This window comes from Herpailurus yagouaroundi, unplaced genomic scaffold (genome assembly GCF_014898765.1).
Source record: "Herpailurus yagouaroundi ecotype Mexico unplaced genomic scaffold, PumYag 210, whole genome shotgun sequence".
Lineage (NCBI taxonomy): Eukaryota > Metazoa > Chordata > Mammalia > Carnivora > Felidae > Herpailurus > Herpailurus yagouaroundi.
In genome coordinates, this window is record NW_024412441.1 from 13,468,895 (window position 1) to 13,480,801 (window position 11,907).

Sequence of the window (11,907 nt, forward strand, 5' to 3'; positions counted from 1 at the left end):
TAAAGAAGTACTCAGAGAAATAACAGCTGAAAACTTTGTAAATTTGACAAAAGACATGAATCTGTAGATGCATGAGCTGAACAAACCTCCAAGAGAATAAGCCCAAAGAAACCTACCAAGACTTATCCTAGTCAAACTTATGAAAACTAGAGACAAAGAAGAAAAAAAAATCTCAGAAGCAGCAAGAGAGAAACAATAGCTTACCTATAATGGAAAACAACTTGAATGATGGTATATTTCTCATCAGAAACCATGGAAGCCAGAAAGAAGAGGCCCAATAATTTTCTTTTCTTTTTTTTTTAATGTTTTATTTATTTTTGAGAGGGAGAGGAACAGAGCATGAGCAGGGGAGGAGCAGAGAGAGAGGGAGACACAGAATCTGAAGCAGGTTCCAGGCTTTGAGTTGTCAGCACAGAGTCTGACACGGAGCTTGAACTCACAAACCCTGAGATCATGACCTGAGCCCAAGCTGGATGCTTAACCAACTGAGCCACCGAGGCACCCCTCCAATAATTTTCAAGTACTGAAAGGAAAGAACCCTCAATTGAGCATTCTAGATCTTAAGAAAATATCCTTTAAGAATGAAAGGGGGGGGGGGGTGCCTAGGTGGCTCTGATGAGTCCAGATTTCGCCTCAGGTCATGATCTTATGGTTGGTGGGATTGAGCCCTGCATTGGAGCCTGCTTGGGATTCTGTTTCTCCCTCTCTGGCTCTCCCCAAATTGAGAGCACACACACACACTCTCTCTCTCTCTCAAAATAAATAAATTAAAAAAAAAAAAGAATGAAGAGAAAAGATAATTCTTGGACAAAGGAAAACAAAGAGGATTTGTCACCAGTATACCTGCCCTAAAAGAATGGCTGAAGGAAGTTTTTAAAACAGAAACGACTCAGTAAAAGAAGGAAACTTAGAATATCAGGAAGGCAGACCATGGAAAACAAAAAAATAGGTGAATACAATAGACTTTCTCAAATTTTGTAATTATGCTTAATTGTTGAAGCAAAAAAACAACACAGTCAGATATGGTTTGGAATGTATGCAGAAGAAATATAACACAATTGTATTGCAAATGAAGGAGGATAGAATAATATAAAGAAAAGCAAGTTTTCTATACTTTGCTCGAACTGGTAAACTGTGAAATGGTACAGCCACCCTGGAAAACAGTTTGGTGGCTTCTTAAAAAAAGAAGCAGGTAACTACCATATGACTCAGCAGTTGCATTCCTAGGCATTTATGTTTGCACAAAACCCTGCACCCAGATGTTTATAGCAGCTTTATTTATAATAGCCCCAAATCAGAAACAATGCAGATATCCTTCAACAGGTAAATAGTTAAACAAGCTGTGGTACTTCATGCCATAGCATACCACCCCGCCATCTAAAGAACACAGTATTGATAATGAGCAACTACCTGGATGACTCTGCAGAGAATTATGCTGAGTGAAGGATTCCTGAAGTGACAAAATCATAGAAATGGATTAAGGAGGGGATGGGGGCAGGAGAGAAGTGGGCATGGCTATAAAACAGCAACATGAGACATCCTTGTGGTGAAATGATCTGTATCTTGACTAAATCAGTGTTGATATCCTGGTTAGGATATTGTGATATGGGTTGGGAAGATGCTACCATTGGGGGGAACTGGGTCAAGGGTGCACAAGTTCTCTCATATTTTTTACAACTGCATGTGAATTATCTACAATTATCTCAAGATAAAAGCTTAAAAACATAGTATTGAAAGACAAAGTATTGTCTTCTCAACACCCCAGTGGCGATTTTAAACTTGGGACCCCTGGGACAGTGTTGGAACAAGCCTGTTGCTTCGTGTCTCAGCTCCAGGGCTGTGCTGGCAGTGCTCACAATTATAGTCTTCTTTCAGGAGCTTTCAGAGAATTTGCTTCACTCTGCCAGAGTTGAAAGGAAACATTGCACTGGGCATTTTCTGTTCATGAATTTCTAATTGCCTTCCCACTGGGTGGCTGGGGAAGGACGTGCAGGTCATGTCTGCCAAGGCTAAAAGGCCCTGCTGCCCAGAGAGGGGAGAGAGAGGTTGAAGAGGTCCTTGTGCCTTAGTGGGGGTGGGGTAGGCGGGGCTGGCCTTCGTGGAGACTGGAGGACTGAAGGAAGCTGAGTGCCTTTGTCCCTGGCTGTGGCTACAGCCAAAGACAGTAGAGTGAGGGGAGGTGTGGTCATAGTTGGTGAGTCTGAGAGAAGAGATCCGTTAGGTGTCCAAATTGAGATCTAAGGGAGAGGCCTTGAACTTCATGGATGTTAGAGAATCAGAATGCAGTAAATAGGGCTATCGGTGTCCCCAGAGTGCAGGCTTTGGTCTCCATAGCTAAGTTCTGTACGCTCTCTGGGGCGTGAGATGGGAATAAGGTGACCATGTCTGAAGGGACAAGGGTGCTAAGCCAGGTGTCCCTGGACTTTCTTCAAAGGGTTTTGCCAGTGCCCATGCTGGTAGCCAATTATACTGAAATACACATACCAACATATTTTAAAAGGTGAGTGATTTAATATTATATGCTATCTAATTAATATTAAGATCTAGCAGCAGGTTTAATAATCACCATAATTTCAAAGTAGTGATGAATAAATAATTTGAGATCTCTGCAACAATTGTACTATGATAAGAAAATATTTTATAATTTCTATGAATAATGAAGTCACAGGTTCTGCTAATAACCCTCACAGTTTGTTGCTTGATTCATACTTGAAAAAATGCTAAATTTCATTTCAAGATTCAGGAAAATAAAGATGTAATTTTTTCCCACTCAAGTTCATGGATCTTCTGAAGTGTATCTAAGAAGGGTCAGAGGTTAAGAATCATTGCCCTAGGGAGTATATGGTCAGTAATATGCAATAAATTCATTATAACTACTGAAGTAATAAGTATTTTTATTTATTTATTTATTTGTTTGTTTTAATGTTTATTTATTCGTGAGAGAGAGAGACAGAGCATGAGTGGGGAAGGGGCAGAGAGAGAGAGGGAGACAAGAATCTGAAGCAGGCTCCAGGCTCTGAGCTGTCAGCATAGAGCCCTACCTGGGGCCCGAACCCACAAGCTGTGAGATCATGACCTGAGCGGAAGTCAGACGCTCAACTGACTGAGCCACCCAGGTGCCCCTAAGTAAGAACTATTTTTAAAAACACAAGCCAAATAGATGTATATAAAGTGAGATTCCAGTCCCCTGCCCTCCACCAGAGTCTGCTTGTTTTCTGCAGGATATTGTTTCAGTGGTGTCCTGTGCTTGGTGGACCAGTCTGTCTTCTCTAGTCCCCTGGACCACCAGCCCCACTCCAGTGCACAGCAGGGGCTGGGCCCAGAAGGAGCATTTGTTGACTTGATCAGCATTTGTTGACTCTCTGCCTGTGATGATTCTTTAAATGCCAATATTTGAAGATTCTGAGATTTTTATTACCCTATTGAATGCCTCTGGTCTCTTAGCATAAAATTTGTCATTTGCATGTAAACCACTAGATGGCAGCAGTGTTCCACAGACTGTCCTTTCCCTGCCCTTAGTATCCCATCCAGGGGATGCTTTTTTTTTTTTTTTTTTTTTAAGACTCAGTTAGGTTTCCGGCCTGGAAAATTCAGGCTCACTCCCCTTCCCGCTACCTCCCACCCCCATGGATTTCCCAGACAGAATTAGTGCTGCATTATTTTGTTCCTCCAGTAGGGAGGCTGTGGAAGAGCATGGGTAGTTAGGTAGACCATCCAAGGTCACATAGAAAAATTATCTGACTGGTCTGCATGGGAAATTCATATTCCTCCCAGCATTTATGGAGCACCTACTATGTGTCAGACCTAATGCTACACTTCACTTACACGGATACACTGTCCCTGTCATAGGTGTGTGACCACATACTGAGAATGGAGGGGAAGAGTGGCTGGGTCTTTGGTGGAATGGAAAGGTTTAGGGCAGCAGCAGAGAAGCAGTGCTGGTGTGAGCAGTAATGCTCACTGGGCTGTTCAGTCCCCCTGGAAAACTTAAGTTACAACAGACTGTGATTTGCAATAAAGCTAAAATCTGTATGCGGATGAAGCCCAAAGGCAACTCACAAACATGAAATCAGAAGTTGGGGTGCAGTTAAGAATGATGGTCTAGACGAAATGTTCTGTGTACAAACTGCTCTGTCATAGTGCCGTGATACAATTTTTAACATAAAAACACTAAGAAACATATAATGAATGAGGCTAGTAGAAGTAGACCTTAAGCTAGCTCCCAAACGTATTGCCCATGCTCTTAGTAGGCAAATCAGGTTTAGTGAGACTTTATTGTAGATCGTGTTTGGGTCACTGAAAATTGGCAGGAACATGGAGAGCTTCTGCGTGGAGTCGGCCACTTTGTTTGCTTCATGGTAGAACAACAGCCTTTTAATCTTCAGATTCAAGAGGCAGGCTGACATCAAATTCTTCCATGTATTCCAGAGTGGCAGAGCTGAATCACATGGTCCCTTTAATTGGAGGGGACTGTCCCTCCCTTGCACAGGATCCTTCACATGGGCAGAAAGATGGGCTGGCTCCTCCTCAAATCTCCGTGTCAAATGGCCACCAGAAAACCCCCACAGAACACCCCACGCTCGCATACAACGATGACAAAAACACACCTGCACACACTAAAAACAACAACAAAACCGTTCAAAAGAAATAAGAGCTTGAGGAGCGCCTGGCTGGCTCAGTATGTAGATCGTGTGACTCTTGATCTTGGGGTTGGGGGTTGAAGCCCCACGTTGGGTGTAGAGATTACTTAAAAATAAAATCTTTAAAAAAGAAAAAAAAGGAAATTAAGGACCTGAAAAGAATAAAACCCACCTGGACTGAACTACTTTGGAGAAAGGCATTAGTAAGCTAGCCACAAACAATGGAAGTGATGTCCGGAAAGAGGAAGGGCAGTGGTGATGCTGTGGACCCAGTAAACTCTGAGCCAGCCAAAGCAGTGTGTGTCTACACCTTGGTGAAGCAATCTAAGCTTTTTCATCTTCTGTGCTATTGTGCTTTCTTCTCCTAATACAAATGCCTTCTGAAAAATCCCCACCTGGTTGCAGCTGAGTGGAGGAGCACAGGGATTTTCCCACACTCATTAGGATGGCTCTGCAGGGAGGCAAGGCCACCCCCAGGTTGTAGCAGTGCGGGGGTGGAGAGGCATGGGAACTGATGGGACACAACCTGGGTTTGGAAAACAGGGTAGATTGCAAGAACCAAATCCCAAGGGAGATTTGGTGGGGGAGAACTTTGTCAGTGCCTGCGCCCTGGAGTTTACAACCTAAAGGTCTGATTCCAGCAAGCCCTCCAGACGTTACCAAAGCTCAGAAAATCCGCCCGCCTGTTTCTCTTCACAAAGTCTAAGAAAGCTGAAACCCCAACAGAAGTGAGAAAACTTTGCTTTTAAAAATGGTATTCGTCCTTCTACAACCTAAGCATCAATGAGAAATCAATCTGGTTTATTGTCCAGCCTTGAGCAAAAGACTAAGGTGGGAGCACTCTGCAGTTCAGTTCAGTGAACATTTTTGAACATCTATGAGGAGCTGGTATTGTGAATGGGGTCAGGAGTCTCAGACCTGGGGTTTCGTTTGCAGGTGGGATTGTTACGAGTTATGTGGCCTCCCAGAGTCTCATTGATCTCCTATGTAAAGTGGCAAGAATCTGGTGCCTATTTCATAGGATTGTTGCTGAGATTAAAGGTACTGTGCTTGGTGCAGAGCCTGGGGCATTTATTGATAAGTGATCAAGAAATTGTGTATAATGATATGCTGGTAGGCATTTATTTATTCAACCAAGCCTGATGGATCACAGAGGACAAAATAAAGATGAGTGAGACCCAGCCTTTCCCTCAAAGAACAGACTTTTTTTGAGAGAGAGAAAGGGAGCATGCCTGTGTGAATGGGGGAGGGGCAGAGAGAGAAAGAGAGAAAGAGAGAGAGAGAGAGAGAGAGAGAGAATCCCAAACCTGCTCTGTACTGTCAGCATAGAGCCCGACTTGAGGCTCAAGCTTATGAACCATGAGATCATGACCTGAGCGGGAATCAAGAGTTGGATGCTTAACCTACTGAGCCACCCAGGCGCCCCAAAGGGCAGACTATTTAATGAACTGTTGTGAAGTGAAATGTGTATGTGAATGTACATACACTGCATAGATCATATTTCACTGATTCTAAAATGTACTCTTTCATATTTTAAAATAATTTGGCAACACTTTTTTTTCTTGGTGGTAAATGAAATAATGGTGCAGCTTATAATCAAGTGGAATCCTAGATGTGGTGAAAAGAGATAATTATAAAGACAGAGCTACGAGTTCACCACCATGATCCAGCCCCCACGTGGACACCGAGACCAGAATCTTAGTATGGGTCACCGGGGAAGCTGTCATCTCTCTCCTCAGATACCTGGGCTCCCGCTGCGTGTGGGAGACGGGTGTGGGAGAGGGCTTTGGGGTGACTGGCCTGATAACCTTCTTGGCAGCTGAGGGCTGGGTGGTACCCAAACTCCAGTGCACATAACAGGTCTGTGTGCAGAACACATGTTTTCAGGTGCTGCCCCACAGGATCTGGTTGGGTGGGTGTGGGGGTGGAGCCCTAGGTGACTCAGCCAGTCCCGGTTCCTCCCTGGTCCCCGGAATTTTCTGCTTATGGGTGGCAGGTCAGTCTCGGGTTCAGGAAATGATCCTTACCTGAAACTGGGAGATGAAACTGAAACTTCCAGATGCTAGTGGTCAAGTAGTGTGCTGAAACTGGCTAGTACTGGTTAGTGTGAAATTAGTCATGGTGACAGTATTTACACCATAGCGATTGGCAAAAGCCCTGCAAGTCAAGCCTTCTTTTTTTTTCCCCTTCAAAGAGTTTACCAGCATACCAGTGTGACTTCTTCTTAGCTGGGTGACCTCAAGGGTGACCTTGAGGAAGGCTATCGCTGAAAATCATTCTGAGCCTCTGCCCACCTGAAAGGGGACAATGATATTTCTCACCTCATAGCCTCGTGGTGGAATAAATGGGTCTTTGTGAGAAAACCTCTAGCTCAGTGCTAGGTTCTGTCAATTTGTGGTTTATTCTTTTGCTTCAGAAGTTTCCTATAATGTTTTCTCTTTGGGATCCTGTGGAGAAGAGAATGAAATGAGATGAATGTTCTTCGTGATACAATTGAAGTCTCCATGCGGATAATTAGCATTTAACAGTAAAGATATTAACTAACTTTATATAACCTTCCACAGTTTAACAAACTGTATTTAAATATTTTTAAACGTTTATTTATTTTTGAGAGGGAGAGAGAGAGCACAAGCAGCGGAGGGGCAGAGAGAGAGGGAGACACAGAATCGGAAGCAGGCTTCAGGCTCCGAGCTGTCAGCACAGAGCCTGACGCTGGGTTTGAAATCACAAACCTTGAGATCATGACTTTAGCCGCGCAGTCGGACACTTAATCAACTGAGCCACCCAGGTGGCCCAACAAGCTGTATTTAATGTGGCGTAACCTCACAGGGCAGACACTACTATCCCCATTTTTCAGATGGGGAAACTGAGACTCACAGAAGCTAAGTGACTTGCTCCATGTTATGTGGCCTGTCAGTGAGGCAGGAACCACAACTTTTGACATCTTTTTTTATCTTCCCCTTCTCATCGCAGCAGAGCCAGTGTGAAGAGCTCCGGGTGGGTGGTATTGAAACAACCCAAACCCCCAAGCCCCACAAGGTTCCTGCCCAAATCTTGAAGTTTGGTTGGAAAACTTAAACACCCTCAAGGGGATCACTTGGAAATGATGACCTAGCAATCACAGAGGGTGCCATCAGCAGATGCCCTGGTGAGTTCACTTGCACAAACATGTGGAGGGCAATGCGAGATCACCTCAGAACCTTCAAACTAGCAGACTGCACAGATGTCTCCCCCGTCTGTGGTTCCTGACTATCATGCTTCCGTTACCATCCTTCCTGTGTGTGCAGGGGAAGCAGAGCTCAGGGCTGAAGTGGCATTTCTTTCTCTTTCCCTTGGCTGCATTTAGGCTCTCAGTTTTCTCCAAGACAAACACTAAATTCTTGAAAGCTGAGACCATCCACCCTGGGTGTGAATGCAGATGGTAATTTAGTCTTTGGTTTCTCCAAGTATGAACTTTATTGCCCACGCTGCTTATTGACTTATGAGCTGATTAAAAGGAAGGAAAAAAAAAAAAACCCTCTCCCAACTAAAGACACGCACCAGACTTTTTCAAAGTTTAAATCAACTTGAAATTCGGCAGCAGGTTGGCTGCAGTTGAGAGAAGGGGGTTTGAGCCAAATTCAGCCTTTGAATTAAGAAGGTGTTAAAAGGGCCAGCCTTGCAGCTCCAAGGAGTACAATGTTTTCCCTTAAGAGGGGGGAAAGTTAGCTTTGAAAGTTGATTCCCTCAACCTTGGGTTTTGCTGAAAAGGTAGAAGCAATTACTCACATGCTTCAGAAATCCAGAGGGAGGTGAGAAGACCTGGCCACTGGTTTCTGGAGCTGGGGCAGTGTGATGGTCACGATCAGCCGTCCTGATCACGTCACCCATGGGCCACCTGGGCACACAAGTCGTCTGGGTCTCCGGACCCTTATCTGTCAGTGCGGGGGCGGGAGGGGGGAGGGTGGCTTTTCACATGGAGGGTTGGAGTTGACTCTTACACAGATGTGTCTAGCCAACACAGGGTTTTAACTTCCCTTCCCTCCTTCCCTTCCCACAAGGTGCATGCCATCAGGAAGGCTGTACCTCTACAATTCATCATTCCTACCATTTCCTGATTTTTATACCCCTTTCACACACCCACAGAATAGGAGCCTGTTAAGGACTCTTTCAGCTTTAAAGATTCTATGACTAAGATCTTTGTGATTCATTCACATTTTGAAATACTAAAATCATTTGGCTGAAAAATACCCATTGATAAGGGGAAATATTCACAATGTAATGCTATGTATCATAATAATGCTGATACCAGAAAGTCATGGACTAAAATGGGAACCATGGAATTCTCTGGGCTTTGGGATGGTGGGTAGGCTTGGGTTTTTTTTTAATCTTTCTGCATCACGTGACATCATAATTATTAGTTTCTATCTGACGCCATGATGAACTGTAGGCTCTCTGAGTGCAGGGTCTGTGTCTAATGTATTTCTTGATGTATCTTTAGTGCCAAGAACCATGTCAGGTACACAGAAGGCACTGGGTAAATATTTGTTGAGTGAATTAATGAATGCTTTTCTGAGTTGTATGAGTTGTTGTCCAACAAGCATATATTACTTTTATCAGTATTGAAGGCTAGGGACAGCAATAAATGTTAATGAGATGTACTCTGATGAAAATTCATATCCTTAAATGCCCTTATTTGAAAGCAAGCAACATCAACAACCCACAGAAATTTGAATATTGTGTAACTAGCCAAATATAGAACAGGGCTTATGCTGTTGTGTCATTTTAGGAGACATTGTCAAGTCCCAGGACCCCCAGTCATGGGGAGTCTCTCTGAGCCTGGAATCTTCCCCGAGAGGTAGTGTTGAATGCCAGGCACACCTAAGAACCTTGAGCTGCCTCAAGGCTGAGCTGACTGGCAGAGGAGAGGATAGCTGTTTAAAAATGGGTGGGAGTTTGGGGTTTTGATATTTGATTGAACTAGGCTTTTTATTACAGAGTATGGGATTATTTATTAATACTCAAGAGTACATGGAAAGGTATGGAAGCTGCCTGTGATTTTGTTGGAAGAATGGGAGTTGCTAGAGGCTCTCGTCAACCTCTTCTCGCACCCTCCTGAGGCAGTTCGTCAGATGCTTGGTTTCCGCTTGTTAAGTGATCAGGACTTCTGTGTCCTTGAGGGAGCCTTGTTGACTCCTGTGTCCCCGCTTCCTCTTAGCCCGCTGCCCGGCAGTCCTGGTGCTTGTTACGTGCCTGATGTGGCCAGCAAATGTTCATAAGGAGAAGGAGAAGGGATCCTGGGGCAGCTGGGTCTGCTGTACTAGGACACTTAGTGAAGGGCAGAGGGGCAAGACAGCAGGCCCGAGAGGACGTATGTGTGTGTGATGACATCATGGAAGGGCATTAGTGGTGTGCATTGGTGGGAGCCCCAGAACATGTTCAGCCCCAAGGTACCATACATACCCTGCATGGGGCCCTCCTCCCAGGCTGCTTGTTGGGTGGAGGGTCAGCCCCTATGGCTTCATGTAAATGAGCCTGGGCAGAAACTGTGTTCTATTTCTGGTTCCTCCCACCGGCTTGCACTTGCTGAAAGCTTCCCCTTGGATTCATTGATTGGCAGGGCAGCACAAGGTCTATTTGGCTCTCAACCTTGGCTGTACATCAGAATCACCTAGAGGGCTTTTAAAGCTCCCAATGCCCAGGCTCCCTGCCCACCCCCCCCCCCCAGACCAATTACATCAGAATCTCTGAGGGTGGACCCCGGTGGCAGGACCTTTTAAAGCACCCCCTCTCTTTCCCACCAGAAGCCAAGGCTGGGAGCCAGAGATGTACCTGAACTCTGGCCCTTCCTGATGCCTGCCCTGGCCTAATCCTGGCTGACCCCTAAGTGCTCCCCCAGAGCACTGTCCTGGGGCTTAATGAGCAGGTGAGAGGCTGGGGTGATCCCCCACCTTGGTGAGACTGCCTCTGGATGTGCCTCTGGATGTAACCATGGTCACCAGCAGCTCAGGCTGAGATTTACGAGGCAAAAATTTCTCTCTTCATAAAAATGTCCTATGTTCCTGTCATGAAGGGTAATTGAGGCTTTTAGCTTCTGTGTCACAGTCATCTCCCATCTCCTCGTGTGCCTGGTGCCATCGCCCACAGGGAATTAAGTCATAGTCTCCGGCAGTGAGTAACAGAGGCTGCAAAGTGGACCCCCGGGCCCAGTGACTCAGCCGGGACCTGGGTCCCTGGAGAACTGTTCCTCCCACCGCTGATCCTTGCTTCCCCCAGACCGTGCCCAATGGGCCAGCATCGAAGAAGTTTGGAGTAGCTTCTGCTTCCTTATCTGTAAAAGGAGGTGACTGCATTTACTTCTTGGGGATCATGAATATGAAAACCTGGAGCCCACTGGCTGGGGGTTCTTTTGAGCCACCTGCCTGCTGCTTTGGGTTCCATTGTCCCCGCCCACCCGGCTCCCGCAGGACCTATTCTTGAACAAACACAATTTTACCTGCAGCAGCAGCCAAATAAATCCCTTGAACTGAATTTCAAACAGCTGTAAGTTGGGTCTGGGGCTGCTACTGTTGGGGGATTGTAGGGCCATCCCCTGTACCTTCCAGGAAGCCCTGTTCTCTCTGAGCTCACAGTCCAGACCAAGGGCTGCTATCCACAGAACCGCTGGCGCCCTAAAGTACCCCATGCCCAGTGAATCTGGATTCTGGATTTTTCTGTCCTTATCCAGGGAGCAAGGGACTGTAGAGCCCTCCATCTCCAGATGCCCCTCCCACAATTCCTCTTGCCTTGTCCCCAGCCCAGCTTTGCCTTATCAAGGTGAGCAACAAAGACAGGGTTCAGGTTTCATCGCGTCAGGTGTTGAGGACATTCTATGTGTACTTTTTGTTTGTTTGTTTGTTTGGTGAAATCTGATATGGATGAAATATTGTATTATTTTTGTTTCAGTTTGCATTTCCTCCAGTTCTAACTCCACCACTATATTTATTTTGTTTTCCTTCTAATCTCAACACAAATGCGTAATTTTGACTAGCATGTGATGAGCTTTACAGTTTACAAAGTACCCGCACATGTAAAAGCTAATGCAGTCCTCCCAACCAGGAGACGTTTGCTCATTGTTCCCACTGCAGGGATATGGAAAGTGGGGCAGAAGAGGTTAAATGATGGGCCTGAGATGCAAGTGTACTGGAATACGGATCTAATGTCCCAGCCTGTGCTGTTCTATCCACCAAAATACCTTTCCTCCTGACTTAAAACATGGCTCTGCAAATATACACATTTTTACTCTTAA